This window comes from Rattus rattus, chromosome 4 (assembly GCF_011064425.1).
Source record: "Rattus rattus isolate New Zealand chromosome 4, Rrattus_CSIRO_v1, whole genome shotgun sequence".
Taxonomy (NCBI): domain Eukaryota; kingdom Metazoa; phylum Chordata; class Mammalia; order Rodentia; family Muridae; genus Rattus; species Rattus rattus.
In genome coordinates, this window is record NC_046157.1 from 122,738,379 (window position 1) to 122,762,705 (window position 24,327).

Below are 24,327 nucleotides of genomic sequence, written 5' to 3' on the forward strand. Positions count from 1 at the left end.
TCCTGCTTCCTGCTCCAGGGCCCGCGTGCAGAGTTGGCGGGCAGTTTAAAACATGCCTGAGCCCTAGGCAGGGCTCTCAGAGTTCTGGTGCGGGCCACCCAAAAAGGCAGGCCTTTCACAAGCAGCCTCTCAGAAATAAGACCAGCAAACCCCACTTAAATAAAAGCCTGGCTTGTTTGTTTGTCCCTCCCCTTTCTCCCTTTTCTAAAAAATAGCAAAAAATTGGGAAGTTTGATGCTCAAATAAATTGTATCTAAGCTCATGAACACAGTACCTTTCAAAAAACAAAAGGGTTCACTATTAATATAGGGTCACTTTAATAGAGATCTGGAGGCTGGAGAGATGGTTCAGTGCTTAAGAGCACTTATTGCTCTTCCAGAGGACCCATGTTTTAGTTCCCAGCATCTACGTGGCAGCAGCCCCAACCATGCAACTATAGTTTCAGGGGATCCACTGTTCTCTTCTGAATTCTGCAGGCATATGACACACAGACATATCCACAAGCTAAGCACCCATACACTTCAATTAAAAGATAAACCTTCTTTTAAAAACGAGGTTGTATTTCAAAAAATTCAAAGATGCAGTGAGTGTTCTAAGCATAACCAGCCTGGGAGAGATCACAGTACTCTAAAGTCAGCCTACTGAAACAGAAGTATCCGAGAAACTGGAATGCCCCACAGGAAACCACCCTGGAAGAGGAGACAGCCGCCACCAACCACAAAAGCATGTTCTCTCCTAGAAAGAGGCTCACAGAATACTGACAATCAGGATAGTTCTGTGTTACAAGCAAGCCTTCTTTGGTCTCTGGAAACCTTTCAATGTGACTTACTATTCTATACATGAAACAGGAAAGAAGGGTGTGGTGGCAGTAGACTGTAATCCCACCATTTGAGAGATAGTTAATCATGGGTCAAGGCAAGCCTCAGTGGCACAGGGAATCCAAAGCTAGTCTGGCTACACGAGACCTTATTTAACCTTCCTCTGATCCCCATTCCTGTCCCACCATGCACACAAAGCTAGAATAAGAATTGTGTTCCTTTCGCTAATTCCTCCAGTCTTTCACTAACAGCAACAAGCTCAATGTAATAGAAATCATTTTTTAATGGCCCAGCTTCAATTTTTCTTAAAGGTTTAAATAGGAAAGAATGTCTGAATTCTCTAGAGGAGGTTTTTAACCAAAGGCCCCGTATATATGTATACCTACTTTGTGGCTGTAAAAGCTCAGAATTTTCTCTTCAGGAAATTACTAGGGGATGATTTTAAAAATAAACCATCATTATCTGAATCCGTCTTTTATCCATTTTCCCTGGGTCCCTTCAGTATACAACTTTTTGACCCAATTTTGTTCAATCTGGTTTGGTTAATTTGGGATAGTGCTAAGGAAAGCAACAGAAAGAAACACATGACCAAATGACTAATTTACTTTCTCACAGCTGTCTCCAGTAGACAGAGAACAAGCAGAGATGTACTGTTTACAGGGCTTCTCTAAAAAACCGAAACCACCTAGTTACTAAATTGGTAGATGAATTTAGTAGGTTGTTTTCTTTTTATCTGTGTAATTTAGGAATATATCAACCAATTGTTCTATTTATTACACAGCATGAACAAATACAAAATCAAGACAAGCATTTTCCGGATCCTGTTGATAAGCCTAATTGGAAAACAGAGAGGCAGGACCAGGAGTAAAGAGACCAGGAGTTAAGAGACCAGCTAGGCCTCATGGAGACCTGACTCAAACAGAAATAAGCAGGGCTGGTAGCACACATCAAACTCTGGACATCACAAGTGCACACACACACATACACACGTAAAAAAAAATTCCCCCATCTCCAATGGCTCATTCTAATCTGGGTATTTATTAAAGGTAATAAACTTGCCTTTATTACAAGATTCTGCAAACTAGAAAATTCAGAGATCTATTCCAATTACCTTCTAAACCAAACTACTCCAAATACTAGTTACATTGCCTCTCAGCCCTGGGCTTGAGGCTTCTAAAGTTCACAGAATGCTCTGACTAGTTCTCCAATCTTTGGATAAATTTAATCATTCACATGAATCCAAACAGAAGGTGCAGTAACGTCTGAATGGCACATTCTTCCCTTTCTACTCATTTCCTTCCAGCCTGTGTTGTCTCTGCTCAATCCCAACAAGTCTTCTCATCCTTGCTATAGGATCTCTCAGTACCGACAACAACGACTTGTGGACCCTTCTCTTGGGAAAGGCGCTTTGAACTTCCCTCGAGATTCTTTCACTTCTGTTCTCCACAGGTCTGCTCTGAATCCGGAGATGGAGGCTGCGACGATGTGCTGACCGCTTGGCACTGGGGTTCAGGGCTAGCGTTTTCATGACTTTTATTAGTGTTTCTGGTTGTAGGACTTCTGAATCAGCGGATGTGTCCTCTTCATTTTCGTCTGAGGGGTTTCTGGGTCCATTTTCTCTGATGGCTCCTCCATGGCGGTGGGCAGAAGCCCCCAAAACTATCTCAGAACAAAACTGCTTAGTGTTTGGAAAGACCTAAACCCAAGCCCCAACTAGTAGAGATGAAGTGAGTCTAGTAGGTTGTTATGAAAGGTAAAAATATAAATTGACAATAAATATTTAACATCCCTGGCTATGGCAGCTACTTTCAGTTGTCAATTGACTACATTGGGAATTAATTAAAATCCAAATGGCTGTGTACACTTATGAGGACTTTTTCTTAAATCGTTTGAAGTGGGAAGACATATTTCTACTCCAGATCTTTCAAGGTGAGAAGATCCACTTTCATCTGGGCCACACCCTTGTCTTTAAGGCTATATAAAAGACATAGAAGAAGGAAGCTTGTTTTTTTTGTTGTTTGTTTGTTTGTTTTTTCTTTTTGTTTTTTTTTTTGCTTGACTCCTCTTGCTAAGTCCATTCCTTTACTGTTATTAGAGCTTACCTGAAGACCAACTGAGACATCCATCCCCATAGACTGAATAACTTCTGGATTCTTGGACTTCCCATTAATAAACAGCAATTGTTGAACTAGATGCCACCTAGTGAGCCATTCTGTCAATTGTATTCCTCTAGAAAACCCTGACTAAAACAGATTTTTGGTACCAGAAATGGTTATAGAGCAACAAAAGCAAGTATATAAGGATGAACATAAATTTTTTAAGTATCTGAAATAAGCTTTCCAATTTGCTAACATCTATAGTTACCAAAGCATTTCCAGTTATCGATGCTTCTCCTAGCAGCTTGGAGAATAACTGAAATCCCACGGTGTAAGCTATTTACAAACTTGAGGAGACAAACACATTTGATTATCCTGATTCACCAATTATGAGAGGCAACGGATTTGGTGACTTTGTATATACAACTTTTGGCAGTGAAGATGCTGGTTGGCTACCCCTAACATCTCTGGATAAACAGACAAAGGACATAAATACACTTCATGATAAAGTTAAGCAACTTCTACCTTACCAGAGTATGGACTGTGACAACAGTGAACTAGTGGGAAAGACGATCAGTTCGAGAGGTGTGTAAATAGTCTAAAGGTTTCTAAGTGTAGCCTGGGAAAGAATCTTCTCTCCAGAAACAACAGATCTCAAATGCAAAACCCTTAGTTTAAGATGGGCTGAATTATAGCAATAACTCAAGTCCAGACCTTGGAAAGCATCATCCATTAAAGTGGGGCATTAACTGGTAAAGAATGGGATTCTGTAACGTGGGATGGAAATGTGTGGGAGGACTTTGGACCCTCAGATTTTTAGGGATTTATATCACTTGAGGAAGCGGATGATGTACTCCCACCTCCACCACTGAAACATTGCCTTTTCTGCTGTTGACTGGGGAAATTAATCCTCTACTGTCTGCTAAACAAGCAGTGACTTTCCTTGAAGAAAATGCCAGCCAAGACAATATTGATGTCCCTTGGGACTCACCTTTAGACTTAAGCCAGACATAACTAGACTTAAGGCAAAGTAGGCTTCTAGAGGGGAAGTAGAAGGTAGTTCTTGAGGAGGTGCTCTATACTACCAAAGGGCTTAATGATTTGCCAAGTCATTCCCAAGTCTGGGGAATATGTGTGGGAATGGATTTCAAGGGTGTGGGATAATGGTGGAAGGAATGTAAAACTGGGTTGGGCTGAGTTTATTGATATGAGTGGAGATTGTAGGTTTAATACGGAAGCATGTACAGTTTTTAAAAAGTGTCAAAAGTTTGTTCGAATGGTTGGCTCGAGCCAGTGCCAAAAGATGGCCTACTGAAAAGGAGTTGGAAATGACTGACTCCTTTTGGCTTACTGAAGAGATTCGAAGGCACTGGGAAATTGTGATGGTACAGTGGGTACGCTGTGCAAATTCTAATCTTTCTCAATGGGAAGGCCCATAAGGTATGCAATTCACTGATGTTATAAGACAAAAGATGCTGAGAGGGGCGCCAGCACATTAGGAGCATTTTGTCGTCATTCTATTCCTTATGAATAGACCTTAGAGTTGGAGACACTGTTGGTCAGTTGGATGATGTAAACACAGTGGGTTTAACCGGGCTCCAATATAGCAGGGGCCATGTGGCAGCACCGAATTGCCGAAGTCAAAGTGATCATAGTTACATTGTAATGGGCAGCATAGACAAAGAACTACCCATAATGCCCTGACCTATAATGGTCAGCGCAGGCAGAGTAAGTTTTATGGTATGTCCATGAGTTGTATGGACATCTGGTATTGTTTAATCAGTCCTGGTGTTTTCAGGTAAGAAATACGTAAGCGTACTGCACTTTTGTTTAATCTACTTAGGTAGGAAAAAAACTCAAACAAATAAAAGAAAGGTTACATTGGATTGTGGCAAAAGGGACTCTTAGCCTGTTGAACCAATGTTCAGAATTCAGTCGGTTTGCAAACCCAGAACTCCTTGAATAAAGTTGCAATTAGTTTGCCCTGAGGAAGGACCTTGATACACTACCTGAAAGTTTTACTGTTAGCTTTTCCCAGTCCTTTCCTAGAGGGAACTATGGTCTTTTACAAGAGTAACTGTACACTGGAGGGTCTAATGGATACTGGTTCTGAATTGACGCTCATTCTTCTAGGAGACCCCAAGAAACACTGTGGTCCTCCAGTTAAAGTAAGTGCTTATGGAGGTCAGGTGATTAATGGGGTTTCGGCAGTAGCTGCAGTGGGTCCTTGAACTCATCCTGTGATTATTTTTCCAGTCCTAGAATGCATAATTGAAGTAGATGGAGTTGGCAGAATTCCCCCAGGGGTTCCCTGACTGGTGGAGTGAGAGCTATTAGGGTTGGAAAAGCTAAACAGAAATCTTTAGAAGTTGTATCTGCCAGGAAAAATAGTGAATGACAAACAGTGTCACATCTCTGGAGGAAATGCTTGGTAGAGGAAAGTACTTATAAATACCCCAAGGCCACACTAACAGTTGCAGAAATATACATGATTATTTTGTCTTATTTTATTAAAAATGTGTTTGTACAGATATTTGTGGGGTTTCATCTATTTCTTTAACATGTGATATAGCATCAATTAAGAGAACATCAGTGGTTATCATATATAAGTTTGACATACTAAAACAATGTACCTCAAAAGACATAGCCACCAATTCTTTTTTTTAATCTTTATTAACTTGAGTATTTCAAGTTAATAAAGATAAAAAAATGTAACTTATTTACATTTCCATTGTTATTCCCTTTCCTGGTTTCCGGGCCAACATCCTCCTAACCCTTCCCCCTCCCCTTCTATGTGGCTGTTCCCCTCCCCATCCTCCCCCCATTACTGCCCACCCCCCAACAATCACGTTCACTGGGGGTTCAGTCTTGTCAGGACCAAGGGCTTCCCCTTCCACTGGTGCCCTTACTAGGCTATTCATTACTACCTATGGGGTTGGAGCCCAGGATCAGTCCATGTATAGTCTTTGGGTAGTGACTTAGTCCCTGGAAGCTCTGGTTGGTTGGCATTGTTGTTCATATGGGGTCTCGAGCCCCTTCAAGCTCTTCCAGTCCTTTCTCTGGTTCCTTCAACGGGGGTCCTGTTCTCAGTTCAGTGGTTTATAGCCACCAATTCTAAATTTGTGTGTGTGTGTGTGTGTGTGTGTGTGTGTGTGTGTGTGTGTGTGTTTGTACCAGGGATATAACAACATCATGTTAGGTGTAATGATGAGCTGGTATTCCACATTGCAATTGTATGTGGAATAGTTCTAACATGTTAAGCGCAATTGATTTTTTTTTTTTTTTGGAAATTAATTATGACATAATGATGTGGTTGTGTGTCAAGCTGACAAGATGTGGACTTGTGATAGCTGTTCCTGGTTATCAACTTGACTATGTCCAGGATTAACTGGGATTAATCTGTGAAGGATTTTTTCTAATTAACTATTCGAAGTGGGAAGACCCACTTCTAATCCAGATCATTTTAGGTGAGAATATAAAGCATTAATCCAGATCCTTTGTGATGGGAAAATACACCTTTTATCTGGGTCACGAGTTCTCTTGGCAGCCTCTAAAGAGTACATGAAAGGAGGAAGTTTTGCTTTCTTTCCTTGCTCTCCATGGCAAGTCCACTCCTTTACTGGCATTAAATTGTAACTTCTTCAGGATTCCCGTGTATACTAAAGACCACCTGAGACAGCAAGCCTCATGGACTGAACAATTACTGCATTTTCAAACCATTACTTCCTTAAATTTATTTATTTGTTTATTTATTTATTTATTTATTTAATCTTTGTTTCTTCATTTAAGATTTATGTATTTTATTATACATATGTGAATGTTTTGCTTGCCTATGTGTCTGTGTACCGCTAGCATGCCATGTCAGAGAGGGCAATGGATACTAGAGTTACAGATGGTCATGACCCAACATGTCCTTGCTGGGAATCTAAGCCAGGTCATTTGCAAGTGTTAAAAGTGCCCCTAACCACTCTGAAGCCCATATTCTGGAGCTTTTATAAAACATAATATCACTGTGCAAGGCTGTAAATTTATGTTGGTGAGGAAACCAGATGTTTGGGTTGGGAAAATGGGAATAATCCATTTTTCAAAACTGAATTAAGCTTTTGAAGAACAAAAATTGGGTAACTATATAATGTGTGATTTATCATGTCATATGCATTATGATCTTACAGGATGGTGGGCTTTTTCTTAATTAATTAATTTATTTTTACACTCCAGATTTTATTCCCCTACCGGTCCACCCTCTAACTGTTTCACATTCCATACCTTCTCTATGTTGAGGGCCTCAGCTCAGCTGCTGTATGCTGCCTGGTTGGTGATCCAGTGTCTGAGAGATCTCGATGGTCAGGTTAATTGAGGCTGCTGGTCCTCCTACAGGGTTGCCTTCCTCCTCAGGTTCCTCCAGCTTTTCCCTCAAGAACACTCCTCTATTGCTGGTGGGATTGCAAACTGGTACAACCACTCTGGAAATCAATTTGGAGGTTTGGTAGTGGCCTTTATTTGTCCAGAAGCTAGAAACAACCTAAATGTCCCAAAACAGAAGAATGGATACAGACAATGTGGTCCATTTACACAATGGAATACTGCTCAACTATCAAGAATGCGGACATCCTGAGTCTTGCAGACAAATGGATGGTACTAGAAAATATTATCCTGAGTGAGGTAACTCAGACCCAAAAGGATGGTATGTTCTCACTAATAAGTGGGTATTAGCCAAAAAAACACAGAATACTCAAGGCAGTCCAGAACTCAAAAGGTCAACAACTGAAGGGCCCAAGTGAGGATAATGTAACCACAAAAGGGGGAGGAAGGGAGGGACAGGGAGGAAAAGGGATGGAGGGAGGAAAGGGGAGCCTTTTGGGGGAAAAAGGACTGAAGCCCTGAGGCCAGCAGAAAGAATGAAAACAGGTAAACTCTGAGAAGAAGGAGGTTGGGAGGACCCTCCAGAATGTACCAGAGATCTGGGAAGTGAGAGACTCTCAGGACTCAAAGAGGAGGGGACCCTAGATGAAATGCCCTACAGTGAGGAGAGGGAACTTGTTGGGCCCATCTCCAACAGAAAGACAGGGCATCAAGTGAGGGGTGGGGTTGCTATCCCACAGCCAAAACTCTGACCCATTATTCTTCCTGTCTGAAAGAACTTTCAGGGATGGAAATGGAGAAGAGCCTGAGGAACAGAAGGTCCACTGACAGGCCCAAAGTGGGTTCCAGCTCAATGGGAGGCCCCAAGACCATTACTCAGGCTATGGAGCACTCACAAAAAGGGACCTAACGTGACGGTCCTCCAAAAGACCCAACAAGCAGCTGAAAGAGTCAGATGCAGATATGTACACCCAACCAATGAACAGAAACAGCTGACCCCTCTGGTTGAATTAGGGAATTACTGCATTCTTGGGCTTCCTATTGAGCATTGTTGGACTAGCTGTATAATAAATCCTTCTCCCCCGCCCCTGCCGTGTGTGTGTGTGTGTGTGTGTGTGTGTGTGTGTATTCACTTTTCAGTTCTGTTCTTCTAGAGAACACCAACTAATACATTAGCTGTTAGAAAATTACAAGCAAAAGCTTGTAATATTCCATCTCATCCTATCAAGAATGTCTGTCTTTGAAAACAAAATGCCAACAAATGCTGGTGAATGTGTAGGGAAGGAAGAGCATTTATTCACTGCTTGTGGAAGTGTAAATTGGTGGGCTACCATGGGTATCAGCATGGAGTTCCTCAAAGGAAAATCTAAAATAAAACTACCTTATGATCCAACGATACCACTCCTGTTTATATACATTAATAACTCTAAGCCAGTGAGCCACACCCCTGCTTATCGCTGCACTATTCACAAAAACCAAGATGCAAAACGAGTCTAAATTTCCATCAGCAGATGAATGACTAAAGGAGAAAATTTACATATGCACAATGGAATTTTCATCAGCAATAAAGAATGGCATCATGACATTCACTGGATAATGGATGAAGCTGGAGATTATTATGTTAAGTGAAGGAAGCCAGACTGAGAAAGACAACTCTTTTTTTTTTTTGTGATGAGCAGAATCTAAATGGAAATTTTTATAAACATATATATGACCTGAAGTGGACAATTGGACTATGAGAAAGGAGAAGGAGGTCGAAATGCTGAAGGTGGAGAGAACAAGCAGTGGAATATATGTGAGATTAAAGCAGAAGGGAAAGAATTAAAGGAAAGGTGGGGACAGAATGAGAGGATCAGGGGAAATGAGGAGCTTGAAGGGAAATAAAAACAGCATAGCTACATATATGAAATATATACATATTTATATATTTATATATATGAAAATGTCACATTGGGGAGTCTTACACTTGGGGCAAGTTTTTTAACAGACACATGTAAGTAGGGCTGGAGAAGATGACTCGGGGGGTACATTATTTATATAATTCTACCCAGATGTTCACAATAGTGAATTTCATACTGAGTAAGTCCTGTATTTAATACCTGTGCAGCATATCAATGCTTTCATAACAGGCCCCAGACTTTAGCACAACTGACTCCATGATGGAAGTACTATTTAGGTTGTAAATCCCGCAGCATGTAGACCCTAATAACTGCCAAAACAAGAACAAAGACCTAACTTATCTAAGTCCATAGTTCTGGGGAAGTTTGCATGAGATGAGCTCATCTCTGGCAGAAACTTGATGGCAGCTTCTGAAAGATCCTAAGCTCGAAACCAGGCAAGCTCCTCTGAGAGACAATAAGCATTTATTTATACCTGCCAAGATTTTAGAGTTATTTGTTACATAATAGTAAGTTGCTAATGCAAATCTAACTTAATCAGCTCTACCTGTGTTGATACCCAAGGCTTGGCTAGTCTTCTCTCACTAACGCCATGCTGTTTCCATAATAATCTTTAGTGGAATGGCAGTGAACCAAACAGAGGGAAGAAATACAGGGAGATTGAATCATGGGTGTCATTAGATTCAGAAGGACACTGAGGTTTCCCGGCACCATCATGTAAAATGGAAACTTAAGGGTTCTTTGGAAAGTCAGTTTGATGGGTGTTTTGCTGGGGCAAACTCGTGCAGGAACATTTCACTAGAGTGGTCACAGATGTGAAAGGCTAAGGTGGACTTGTGAAGGAACATTTCATTGAAGCATGCACAGGAGAGAGGATGTTCTGCTACAACAAAGAAAGGACACGTGATAAAGGATTCTTTGCTAACAACACACATGTATTGATCAACCTTACATTGCATACTTGAGCTGCATTTGTTGAGATGCCGTAGAGAGAAGTGCACCAAAAACCTTCTAGTGGTGTGCTGCAGTCTCTGCAGACTCAGGCTGATTGGATGCAGGTGCCGAGGCAAGGCACTTGGAAGACAGAAATAGGAGGATATAAATAGGACTCAAAGAACAGTGACAGAGACAGAACTTGACTTGCTGGTACAGTTAGCTTTGCAATGCTTATGGGTCTTGCATCTCCACTGATCGTCGCTTTCCTGAGAGAGGCACAGCAGTGGGGAGCTTCTCCTAGTGTCTTTCTGGGTCCTTTCTGCTGACTCAAGCCCAGGCTGGGGCCTGGCTGTCCCTGCTAACTGGACTGTACTGAACTGTACTGCTGGTGTATTCATGAAGTGTTTGTGAGTGAACTGAACTGCTGATTTCCAGACAACAAAAGGGGAGTTGTTCCAGAGAACCTTTCTAAACAGGTCCACTCTGCTCCCTTCATATTCTTTCTTTTCCACCATGGTAAAACATTTAAGAACCATCGTTAAAAATAAGGCTTGAAAAATTAAAATCACAATCATGCGTAATTGCTTTCCTCTTAAAAGAACTAAATGGAATTAACAAACGAATTGTTGCTGTCTATTGTTTGAAGTTAAAACTTCTTTCTAAAGAGAGAATCTCAGGAGCAGAAGATTCTGTAGAAAGAATTGCCACAACTGTCAAAGATAATGTAAAACGGAAAAAGCTACTGGTCCAAAATATACAGGAAATCCAGGACTCAATGAAAAGATCAAATCTAAGGATAATACGTACGGAAGAGAGTGAAGACTCCCAGCTCAAAGGACCAGTAAATATTTTCAACAAATCATAGAAGAAAATTTCCCTAACCTAAAGAAAGAGATGCCCATAAACATATAAGAAGCCTACAGAACTCCAAATAGATTGGACCAAAAAAGAAAGGCCTCACTTCACATAATAGTCAAAACACCAAAGGCACAAAACAAAGAAAGAATATTAAAAGCAGTAAGGGAAAAAGGTCAAGTAACCTATAAAGGCAGACCTATCAGAATTACACCAGACTTCTCACCAGACACTATGAAAGCCAGAAGATCCTGGACAGATGTCATACAGACACTAAGAGAACACAAATGCCAGCCCAGGTTATCCTGAAAAGTATCCTGCAAAACTCTCAATTAACATAGATGGAGAAACCGAGATATTCCATGACATAACCAAATTTATACAATATCTTTCTACAAATCCAGCTCTACAAAGAATAATAAATGGTAAAGCCCAACATAAGGAGGCGAGCTCCACCCTAGAAAAAGCAAGAAACTAATCGTCTTGGCAATAAAATAAAGAGAACAAAAGCACACAAACATAATCTCACATCCAAATACGAATATAACAGGAAGCAACAATCACTATTCCTTAATATCTCTCAACATCAATGGACTCAATTTCCCAATAAAAAGACATAGATTAACAAACTGGATACACAATGAGGACCCTGCATTCTGCTGCCTTCAGGAAACATACCTCAGAGACAAAGACAGACACTACCTCAGAGTGAAAGGCTGGAAAACAACTTTCCAAGCAAATGGTCAGAAGAAGCAAGCTGGAGTAGCTATTCTAATATCAAATAAAATCGATTTTCAACCAAAAGTCATCAAAAAAGATAAGGAAGGACACTTCATATTCATCAAAAGAAAAATCCACCAAGATGAACTCTCAATCCTAAATAACTATGCTCCAAATACAAGGGCACCTACATAGGTAAAAGAAACCTTACTAAAGCTCAAAGCACACATTGCACCTCACACAATAATAGTAGGAGATTTCAACACCCCACTCTCATCAATGCATAGATCATGGAAACAGAAATTAAACAGAGACATAGACAGACTAAGAGAAGTCATGAACCAAATGGACTTAACAGATATTTATAGAACATTCTATCCTAAAACAAAAGGATATACCTTCTTCTCACCACCTCATGGTACTTTCTGCAAAATTGACCATATAATGGGTCATAAAACAGGCCTCAACAGATACAGAAAGATAGAAATAATCCCATGTGTCCTATCAGACCACAATGGGCTAAAGCTGGTCTTCAATAACAATTAGGGAAGAACGCCCACATATATATGGAAGTTGAACAATGCTCTACTCAATGATAACCTGGTCAAGGAAGAAATAAAGAAAGAAATTAAAGACTTCTTAGAATTTAATGAAAATGAAGGTACAACATACCCAAACTTATGGAACACAATGAAAGCTGTGCTAAGAGCAAAACTCATAGCTCTGAGTGCCTGCAGAAAGAAACAGGAAAGAGCATATACCAGCGGCTTGACAGCACACCTAAAAGCTCTAGAACAAAAAGAAGCAAATACACCCAGGAGGAGTAGAAGGCAGGAAATAATCAAACTCAGAGCTGAAATCAATCAAGTAGAAACAAAAAGGACCATAGAAAGAATCAACAGAACCAAAAGCTGGTTCTTTGAGAAAATCAATAAGAGATAAACCCTTAGCCAGACTAATGAGAGGACACAGAGAGTGTGTCCAAATTAACAAAATCAGAAATGAAAAGGGAGACATAATTACAGATACAGAGGAAATTCAAAAAATCATCAGATCTTACTATAAAAGCCTATATTCAACAAAACTTGAAAATCTGCAGGAAATGGATAATTTCCTAGACAGATACCAGGTACGGAAGTTAAATCAGGAACAGATAAACCAGTTAAACAACCCCATAACTCCTAAGGAAATAGAAGCAGTCATTAAAGGTCTCCCAACCAAAAAGAGCCCAGGTCCAGATGGGTTTAGTGCAGAATTCTATCAGACCTTCATAGAAGACCTCATACCAATATTATCCAAACTATTCCACAAAATTGAAACTGACTGAGCACTACTGAATTCCTTCTATGAAGCCAAAATTACTCTTATACCTAAACCACACCAATACCCAACAAAGAAAGAGAACTTCAGACAAATTTCCCTTATGAATATGGACGCAAAAATACTCAATAAAATTCTGGCAAACCAAATCCAAGAGCACATCAAAACAATCATCCATCATGATCAAGTAGGCTTCATTCCAGGATGCAGGGATGGTTTAATATACAGAAAACCATCAACGTAATCCACTATATAAACAAATTGAAAGACAAAACCACATGATCATTTCATTAGACACTGAGAAAGCATTTGACAAAATTAAACACCCCTTCATGATAAAAGTCCTGGAAAGAATAGGAATTCAAGGCCCATACCTAAACATAGAAAAAGCCATACACAGCAAACCAGTAGCTAATATTAAACTAAATGGAGAGAAACTTGAAGCAATCCCATTAAAATCAAGGACTAGACAAGGTTGCCTGTTCTCTCCCTACTTATTCAATATAGTTCTTGAACTTCTACACAGAGCAATCAGACAATAAAAGAAGATCAAAGGGATACAGATTGGAAAAGAAGAAGTCAAAATATCACTATTTGCAGATGATATGATAGTATATTTAAGTGATCCCAAAAGTTCCACCAGAGAACTACTAAAACTGATAAACACCTTCAGCAAAGTGGCTGGGTATAAAATTAACTCAAATAAATCAGTAGCCTTCCTGAACACAAAAGAGAAACAAGCTGAGAAAGAAATTAGGGAAATGACACCCTTCATAATAGTCCCAAATAATATAAAATACCTCGGTGTGACTTTAACCAAGCAAGTGAAAGATCTGTAGGATAAGAACTCCAAGCCTCCAAGAAAGAAATTGAAGAAGTCCTCAGAAGATGGAAAGATCTCCCATGCTTATGGATTGGCAGGATTAATATAGTAAAAATGGCCATTTTACCAAAAGCAATCTACAGAATCAATGTAATCCCCATCAAAATTCCAATCCAATTCTTCATAGAGTTAGATAGAACAATTTGCAAATTCATCTGGAATAACAAAAAACCCAGGATAGCTAAAACTATCCTCAACAATAAAAGAACTTCCAGGAGAATCACTATCCCTGAACTCAAGCAGTATTACAGAGCAATAGTGATAAAAACTGCATGGTATTGGTACAGAGACAGACAGATAGATCAATGGAATAGAATTGAAGACCCAGAAATGAACCCACACACCTATGGTCACTTGATTTTTGACAAAGGAGCCAAAACCATCCAATGGAAAAAAGATAGCATTTTCAGCAAATGGTGCTGGTTCAACTGGAGGTCAACATGTAGAAGAATGCAGATCGATCCATGCTTATCATCCTGTACAAAGCTTAAGTCCAAGTGGATCAAGGACCTCCATCAAACCAGATACACTCAAACTAATAGAAGAAAAAGTGGGGAAGTATCTCAAACACATGGGCACTGGAGAAAATTTCCTGAACAAAACACCAATGGCCTATGTCTAAATCAAGAATTGCCAAATGGGATCTCTTAAAACTGCAAAGCTTCTGTAAGGCAAAGGACACTGTTGTTAGGACAAAATGGCAACCAACAGATTGGGAAAAGATCTTTACCAATCCTACAACTGATAGAGGGCTTATATCCAAAATATACAAAGAACTGAAGAAGTTAGACTGCAGGAGACAAATAACCCTCTTAAAAATGGGGGTTCAGAGCTAAACAAAGAATTCACAGCTGAGGAATGTTGAATGGCTGAGAAACACCTAAAGAAATGTTCAACATCTTTAGTCATCAGGGAAATGCAAATCAAAACAACCCTGAGATTTCACCTCACACCAGTCAGAATGGCTAAGATCAAAAACTCAGGTGACAGCAGATGCAGGTGAGGTTGTGTAGAAAGGGGAACACTCCTCCAATATACCCAAAAGATGCCCCAACATATAACAAAGACACATGCTCCACTATGTTCATAGCAGCCTTATTTATAATAGCCAGAAGCTGGAAAGAACCCAGATGCCCTTCAACAGAGGAATGGATACAGAAAATATGGTACATCTACACAATGGAATATTACTCAGCTATCAAAAAAAATGACTTTATGAAATTCATAGGCAAATGGATGGAACTGGAAAATATCATCTTGAGTGAGGCAACCAATCACAGAAAAACACACATGGTATGCACTCATTGATAAGTGGCTATTAGCCCAAATGTCAAATTACCTAGATGCACAGAACACATGAAACTCAAGAAGGATGACCAAAAAACACGAATGCCCTTCACTCCTTCTTTAAAGGGGGAACCAGAATACCCTTGGGAGGAAATTGGGATGCAAAGTTTAGAAGAGAGGCAGAAGGAACACCCATTCAGAGCCTGCCCCACATGTGGCCCATACATATACAGCTACCCAATTAGACAAGATGGATGAAGCAAAGAAGTGCAGGCCGACAGGAACTGGATGTAGATCTCTCCTGAGAGACACAGCCAGAATACAGCAAACACAGAGGCGAATGCCATCATTAAACCACTGAACTGAGAATGGGACCCCCATTGAAGGAATCAGAGAAAGAACTAAAAGAGCTTGAAGGGGCTTGAGACCCCATATGAACAACAATGCCAACCAACCAGAGCTTCCAGGGACTAAGCCACTACCCAAAGACTATACATGGACTGACCCTGGATTCTGACCTCATAGCTAGCAATTAATAGCCTAGTAAGAGCACCAGTGGAAGGGAAAGCCCTTGGTCCTGCCAAGACTGAACTCCCAGTGAACGTGATTATTGGGGGGAGAGCGGCAATGGGTGGAGGACAGGGAGGGGAACACCCATAAAGAAGGGGTGGGGGAGGGGTTAGGGGGGATATTGGCCCAGAAACTGGGAAAGGGAATAACAACCGAAATGTAAATAATAAATGCTCAAGTTAATAAAGATGAAAAAATAAATAAAAGCAATTAGATAAAAAAATAAAATAAAATAAAATAAACTTTGTTCTTCTTTCTAGGAGTTGAGCTATGTTGTTTAAATAAAGCAAACAAACAAAAATAAAATAAAATGAACCTTGGTACCTGCAGAATCCTCTGGTTAGTCTTGTGGGGTGTTGAACAGGCTTACCTACCTTTTAGACTTGGGCTAGAAAACATAAAAGGGTTGCCCCTCAGAGAAGGCTAGAAATCTGAAGTTACAGCCATCATCAAACTTGTCCAGAACACATTGTATTGTAACTAGGTGTTACCACCGGTCTGTAAATTGTTATACAAAAAGATTTATCTTACAGGACAAAGTATATCCCTCTTTTTTTTCATGTGGAGGAGGTTTATTGGGATGGTGGAGACAAGGAAGGGTAAGAAAGGGAGGAGAGAGAGAGAGAGAGAGAGAGAGAGAGAGAGAGAGAGAGAGAGAGAGAGAGAGAGAGAGATCCCTCTTAAATCTGCTGCTTGTGCACATGAGTCCTACCTGTGACCATTTTCCCTTCCGTAAACCAGGATGAAGGATGGCATTTTGGAAGATCTGAATCCTATAGATGAAGTAGGCATCTTTCTCAGAATGCTACTGAGAATAATGGTGTTGGTGTGTGGGTGATAAACTCCAGCAGATCTCCATGGACAGTGATTTTGATTGAGTTCCCCAAAGAATGCAAAGTCAGAAGCTAACCTTTAAGCCATGCAAGTATCATGCATGAGAGGAACAATTGTAGAGGGGGGTGGTTTCATTTTTGGTCATGGTGTCAAAGGTCTGTAGATCAGCTGCTTGCACCAGAGATGAGGCAGAGCATCACAGCAGTGGGACTGGCTGGCTGAGTAGGGTGACCAGGGATCCCTGAAGTCCAACGAGGCTGACAGGAAAGGACTGGAGACAAGATGGGCTCTTGTCTAGTGTGTCAAGAGTCAAGTCTTCAGGACGGAACTCATCAGGAGATATTTCATCTTCGGACTGCATTAGGAGAATTTGAGACTAATAGTAACCACAGGTAAACCATTACCAGTTATGTGATGGATGTTGCTTTAAGAGGGCACATAAGGATGGACAAGAGTAGCAAATAATAAAGATCTGAAAGTATTGTTGGTGACCTACATTCTTTAATTCTGTTAGACTATTCTCATGGGTATTGAAAAAAAATAATTAAAATTTCAACCTCAGCATTTTTATTTCTAGAGTTCTCGTTCTTTATAACTAATTTTCTATAACTGCCTTAGGGTTTTAGTCAGTCACTATGAATCAGAAGAAAATTTTAACTCATGTCAGAAATCATTTAGAAGCCTGCACTTAGCTTCTATAAAATAGTCAATAGAACTAGAACTAGAGGTATGCAGGAAAAGTCCCACTGCGTTGTCCCATAAAGAAAGACTTGGACCTCGGCAGAGATGGCTGTGAGAAGGCTGAGGTCACACACCACAGAGAGGGGTTTGGGGAGAGACGAGAAAAGACTTCCCAAGGCCCCTAAAGAAAAAGACAAAATAAAAGGCATTGGCTTGTTGGATACACAAAATAGAGAATATTTTGAAGTTGAACAGTAGTTTTTGTAACAACAGAGTTGTATCAAAGCTAAAGGGGTGGGTATTTCAGTGTGAGTGATACACTTGTGCATTCGAAGGAAGTATTTATTACTGATCTCTCTCTCTCTCTCTCTCTCTCTCTCTCTGTGTGTGTGTGTGTGTGTGTGTGTGTGTGTGTCTGTGTGTGTGTGTGTGTAGGAGAGGTGAGGGCATGTGCAGTTGTATAGCCCCAGGAGAGGGGGCTGCTATTTGGGGGTGGGGAGAGTGCTAAATCCTGCTCAGCTGCATTGCCTGGCAGTCTACATACGTTTAAGACTCTGAGGAAAGCAATCTTCAAAAAGCAATTGGCAAGTAGACAGTGATGGCCAAAACAGGTATCTATGGGAAAAATATTATGTGTTCATTAGCAACAAACAAGAGAAGATTGAGTTGTTACAATTTTATGAGTCTAATTAAGGAACTGGGAAACAGAAAATTGTCCACCAATCATTCCTGGGCTAAGATGTCAGTACATTACTGTGAGTTTAGGATTGCACTAAACAAAATCTATTTTCCTTGGACCCGGGGTCCTAGATTGTTTCTTACCTGGGCAATACACAATCCTCTTTGCTTAATTCCCAAGGAGACTTGGGAAGTTTTCTTTGCCAACAACATCCCCTTAGGAACCTTTTTTTTTTTAAATTAATGATTTTCTTCAACCTAGTACATTCCCACTGGGTAACTTCCACTTAAATGATTTATATTTAAGTAGGTGAATCATATTTCAAACGTGTTTTCCTTCAGAATCAGCTAGAAACAACAGTTATTCTTTAGTTTCCTTTCTTAACTGCCTTTATTTGACATTCATTGCAATTAAGAATATTTGCCTGTGATCCAAGAACCTTTCAAATTATTTGAAACACTGAAATCTTCTGTCTTAGCTCTCACTGAATCTTCACTTTAGAAAATCCCTGGCGGTCACAATCTATGCAGACAATTCTGTTATCTTTCATGTATATTTGGAAAATAACTATTTTTAAAGAGGAGTGGGTGGAGTCTGGGAAAAGAGACCGATGTATTATTAATCTCAGATTGTATTACTTTAACCCCATGTATTTCTCTTCCTTTCCTTTTTCCCCTTCTTAATTTCTGACCTCAAGAGCCCCCACTTCCAATATTGCTGTCACTTGCTGTGCCGCATGAAGCTAGTTCCCGGAACTGTTACAAATGTACTCTCTCGTTTCTTTTGTTACATTATTGTTGATCGTAGGAGTGGAATGTCAAAGAAAATAATAATAGCTACTGGGAAAAATTTATAACCATGATATTTCTACTCTTCTGTAAGGAAAACTGAATACAGAGTCCATCTATTCTAGCTGTTCTAGTAACAAAGTAATAATTTCGAGATTAATCATGTTTCAAAGAACTCATGGGAAATAGAAGGTATAATTTTCCAAATATACTTCTAATATTATTAATTGCATTTCCCTATGATGCTTACCTACTTGAAATTAAGCAGATTTTGTTAGCATTAAGCAAAGTCTGTGAAATTAGATAAGGAATAATGGTAGTTATCATTTAATACATTTCAATTGCTTTCAGTCTCCTGGTGTGACTCTGACCTATCAGCCAAATCTACATGAATCAGGAATATTTCTAGCTACCAGTAACATATTTTGCAACAAAGTATCTAAAACAATGAAGTTACTCTCAGCTCTAATGCAAGATGACTTTTTAATTTTCAAGTACCATATTTAAGACAGGATGTTTCCAGCTTTGTCCAAACCACTGAGTCTGTTGGGCTGGGTCCTTAAGACTTTTCTCTTCATTAATTGCAAACTACTTCCATAGGGGATGATAATGAGTCATCCATCATTCAGCTGTGGCCAGATGTTAAAGAACTAGAATAACTTCTAGCCTATCTTTTTAATAAGAAACTTTCATCTTGATTTAAGCAGGTTCCTTTTGCTCCTCCTTTTGGCAAGTTACCAGCCCTTATCCTTGCAAACAGTTATGGAGATAGTTACTAGGCACACGGTGGGAAGTAAATTTGTAGAAGAAAAAACTGGAACAGCAGTAGACACAGAGAGGTCCTATGCTGACTTTTTGACAGTTCCCAAAAGCTTTCACAGATGTTCAAAAAACAATCTGAAATTTTCTGGTGTAAATTTCACAGGTAAATTGTACTCAGGGTACTAAACTTTAACAAATGTATTTTCTATTTTCAAATTTACAAATTGGATCGAAATAGAGCTGCCCCTGCATGAATTGTTTTCTTTTAGTCGATCTGCTTTAGTATGTCGTCAGCATAACACCTTTATTCTGAATCATTCCACCTTGTAAGTAGCAGATATTTTATATTCTTATAGTGAACAGAAGGGGGAAAATAGACCAACGAGGGTATGTTATAAAATGGAGAGCAAGGGGAAAAGCAGATTTTGTGGGAATAGAAAAGAAAGAAAAGAAGAGAAAAGAAAAGAAAATTGAAATGGGGGGAGAGGCAGGGTAGAGTAGTATGGATTGTTGAACGTGAGCACATTCAGCTAATCGGCTCATTCTCCACTTGAAAGGATATTGGCAAGAAGCCCTTGAGACGCCAAAGACAGAAGAAATAACAAGGAAACACACATTCTGCATGTTAGAATCTGTCCCTCCTAACCACAGGCAGGTGTGTCCTGGAAACATGCTCACACAGCTTGACTGCGGACTCTGGTGGCACTCCGCCCCAGCTCCCACCCACACGCAAACATCATTTGCCTACCAAACTAGCTAAATATTAAGACTCGATTTTTCTCAGCAATAATCCCAGCAAGTTTACAAAGGGGTCAAAGAATTGTCTGTTTCTCAGTTTTGTTTTGTTTTGTTTTGTTTTGTTGTTTTGAGGCAGAGTCTGGCTGTGACTCAGGCTGACCTAACACCCTTCTGTGTGATCCTCCTGAGTATGATGGTTGGTGAGATCTTGTGTGTTTGTGAGTGGCTCAGGTGATGGAACCAAGAGATTTGTGGGAGGCGAGTTCTGAGCCACAGCCCTAGAAAGGAAAAGATTACGTCCTGAGCAAGTTATGGAATCTTTGTAAAGATGTATTTATTCCTTTGTGTAAAAGTTAAGGCCACATGAAAGGAAAGACATTGCTTATGTTAGAATTGCTTTACGATACTTTCTGCCCTCAATTTCATTGCTTTCCGTGGTCCCTTTTTGTCGTTTTAAAGTTTTCTATCTTATGCTAGACACACATTATAATATAGGTGCTGGGGATTAAATTTAGAGCATTGTACAGGGTATTAGGCAAGATCTTTGCCACAGAGCTACACCCCCAGCCCTCACTACTTTCTATCTTGAGTAATACACATGAGAATCTTGTTAAACTTTCTCCTGTTATTGTGACAGCTATAATTTATGCTAAACAGCTTTGTATTCTGTTTTATCTCTATATCTACTGTGAAACAAATAGGTTTCGAAAGCCATACAAAACAAATATATACTCCAATGAGCTACTATGTGGCAGCCATTCTTGCAGGAAGCAGTGGAATCGAGAAACAGGGTTTTCTAGCTCCTGCAGAATCCCCACGAATGCCTTGAGCTGTGTGGCAAACCTTTCCCTATTCCACAAGGCTCATGATGGGTGCTGGATGAAATTAGGCATCACCTCTATACATGTCTTTAGAGTTGGTTGACCCTAGTCCATCCACAAACACCACATTTTATGCATTAGACATCTGTATGGTTTACGAGCATCTCACATTCTACATTCACTTTTTCTCTGTTCCCTTTTCTTTTATATTTTGAAGGTCTGTAGCCACCGTATGTGTAGTTTCTAAGCAATTAAAGTCCATCTTCCCCAGGACACTGGAGCTTAGATGTACCACTAATCTAGGGTTTACCTCTTTGAAAACTACAGGGTAACTATTATCTATGTTTTGGGCTGGTTGCTCTGACAGAATGCCCAACAGAGGTAGCTTATAGAAAGGAAAGCTTTTTTGTCTCACAGTTTGCAGGATACAGTCCAAGATGGTGGGAAGGTTGTGCTGGCAGGAGGAGGCTGCTGCCCATGGGGCATCTACACCAGGAAGGAGAACCAGGGAAATGTGAGTGCTCAGTTCACTGTCTCCACTTCATTCAGCCTGAGACCCTGGACCAGGGAGTGGAACTACCTAGACTTAGGGTGCATGTCTTCCCATCTCAGTTAACCTGGTCTAGATATTTCCTCCCTTATAGACACACACTGAGATTTTGTTTTCTTGGTGTTTCTAAACCCCACCAAGGTGAGAATCCAGGTGAACGTCAAAGGTGGGTTCTTTGATCAGGAGACAAGTGCACCTGGCTAACATTCTTTCTGTGATGCATTAACTTACAGAGTGCTGCAAAATCATGATATTAAAATTCCAGTCTCTTTTCACCTGTGAGCTGGAATCAGTCTGTAGAGACTATCTCCTATCACTTGAATACTAGTGATACAATTCAATAGCAGAATATTGCTTTACTCATATATGCTCATTTTTAGGTAATAACATTTCTCCACAGAAGCTGAACAATCCTTTGTTTCTTAAAATCATATTAAGACATATTTTGTAAGGTTTCTCTCAATAACAGCTTTGCCATAAAGTTCAAAATGTCACATCTTTGGGCTGAAGGGCTATCTTTGAGTTGGTTTCCAGTTCCATTAGGCATAGCTTAGGACATTTTGCTGGCTTTTTTCACATCAATTGTCTCAAGTTTATTGTATGCTTCTTGCCTCAGATGTGTGAGTCTTTTCTCCCAAAGTTCTGCTTTTTGTAGTGAGAAAGATTAGTACAATTCCAAGTCTACAGTCCAGATGCTAATTCTTTTTTTTTTTCTTTTTTCTTTTTTTCGGGGCTGGGGACCGAACCCAGGACCTTGTGCTTCCTAGGCAAGCGCTCTACCACTGAGCCAAATCCCCAACCCCCAGATGCTAATTCTTAACTGCTCGGTTGGCTATTGTACCTGAGACTCTGCCTGTCACTAAGTGGGTGTAGATATAATAAACAGACAGGAGTACATATGATTTACATTTTTTTTTTTTTTGAGCTGAGGACCGAACCCAGGGCCTTGCGCTTGCTAGGCAAATGCTCTACCACTGAGCTAAATCCCCAACCCCCTTTACATTTTTTATTTTATTTTTGTCTTGTTGCTCTTTTAAAATCCGAATCTCTCTGCCTCCACATGAAGAGTCTAAGTTAACCAGGACATCATAGATACTAATAGGTTCTAATAGTATTCCAATCAGGTTGGATTCTGGTCACAAAATGCCATAAAATGATTAGATTATAATCAATTAAAATTCACCTTTCACAGTTCGAGAGACAAGTCCAAGAAGGCAGGCCAATAGATTATGTATATGGTGAGGGCCCATCTATTTTTTTTACTGATGCTTGGTCTGTGTTCCATGTGGTGGAAATGATAAGCAAGTCCCCGTGGGCTTCTATGGAGGCTACTAATCCTGTTCTTAATGACTCTGCCCTCAAGCTGTCCTCAGCCTCCGAAAGGCACTGCTTATTGGCATTTTGCATAGGTTACTATGTCAACATACAAATTTGGTGGAAACAAACACTCAAATCATAGTAGATGGAATATTCCGTAATGATTCAGTGAATTTATGCCACATTGTTCATGCAGAAGGGCCAAGATAACAATACACGAATTACTGCTCCCAGCATAACTACATGGGGCACCTTAGTTTCTCATCCACTCTTCACTCAGACCCCACCTTTTATTGAGGAACTAGATCTGCATCATGTGAAAACATAACTCCCCCTTTTTGGCTTTTTTTCTTAAATAATTTTGTTCTTGATCATTTCATATACTATATTTTTATTATATTTTTCCTATCCCCAACACTTCCCAGATACTCCCCCGCAAACCATCCAACTTCATGTCAATAAACTTAAAACAAAGGGCTGAGTGGTTAAGAGCAATGGCTGCTCTTCCAGAGGATGTGGGTTCAATTCCCAGCACCCACATGGCAGCTCACACCCACCTGTAACCCAGGATACGGGGATATGACACCCTTACGTGGACATACATGCAGACAAAATTCCAATACACATAAAAATAAAAATAAACTAAACAAAGTCAAAAATAAGAAAGAAAAGGCAAAAACAAAAACAAAAAGCAAGCAGGCACAACAACAATAAAAACATGAAATCTGATTTACATTGGCCATCTACTCCTTAGCCTGGGACTGGCCCTTTTTTTTAAACAAGTATTGATTATAAATAGCTTTTTGGCTAGGGATAGGACTTTGTCCACTTTACCGTCTTCATTCTGGGATTTTTGTCTGGCTTGAGTTTGTGATGATCTTGTGCATGCTGTTATGATCCCTTTGTGTTCATACAGTGAACATAGTTTTTGCCCATCTGTAGGGGGAAAAAAGCAGGCATGACCTGGTAGGCAGCCTACCTGGCATGCTGTGCTTCTAAGTAAGAAGTATGGCACACCACGGTCCTGAGTAGTCCCAGAAGTTAGAACGCTCAGTTCTGAAGTAGAGAAGTCACTGGTTGCTGACCCTCAGATGAGTTTGCACTCTCCATGTCTCCTTCAGTGATCTTCTTCTACATAGAAACCCTGTTCCTATCTCCAATACAGAAAAACAACAGACCACCACCATCCCCGCAGCAAAAACCTTTGCTGTAAAAGATTTGCTCTCAATTCTAACTTTGTTTCTTGTTTTTATATGGAAATGGTTCTTGGGAATTTCTATTGGAAATGTGCTGCTATTGATAACTCTTCTAACTTCACCAATTCTCTCTTTTATTGGCTGCTTCCTATGAAATGCCCTGGCTCTGTTCTACCCCTGATTCTATTAGCTGCTTCCTATGAAATGCCCTGGTTC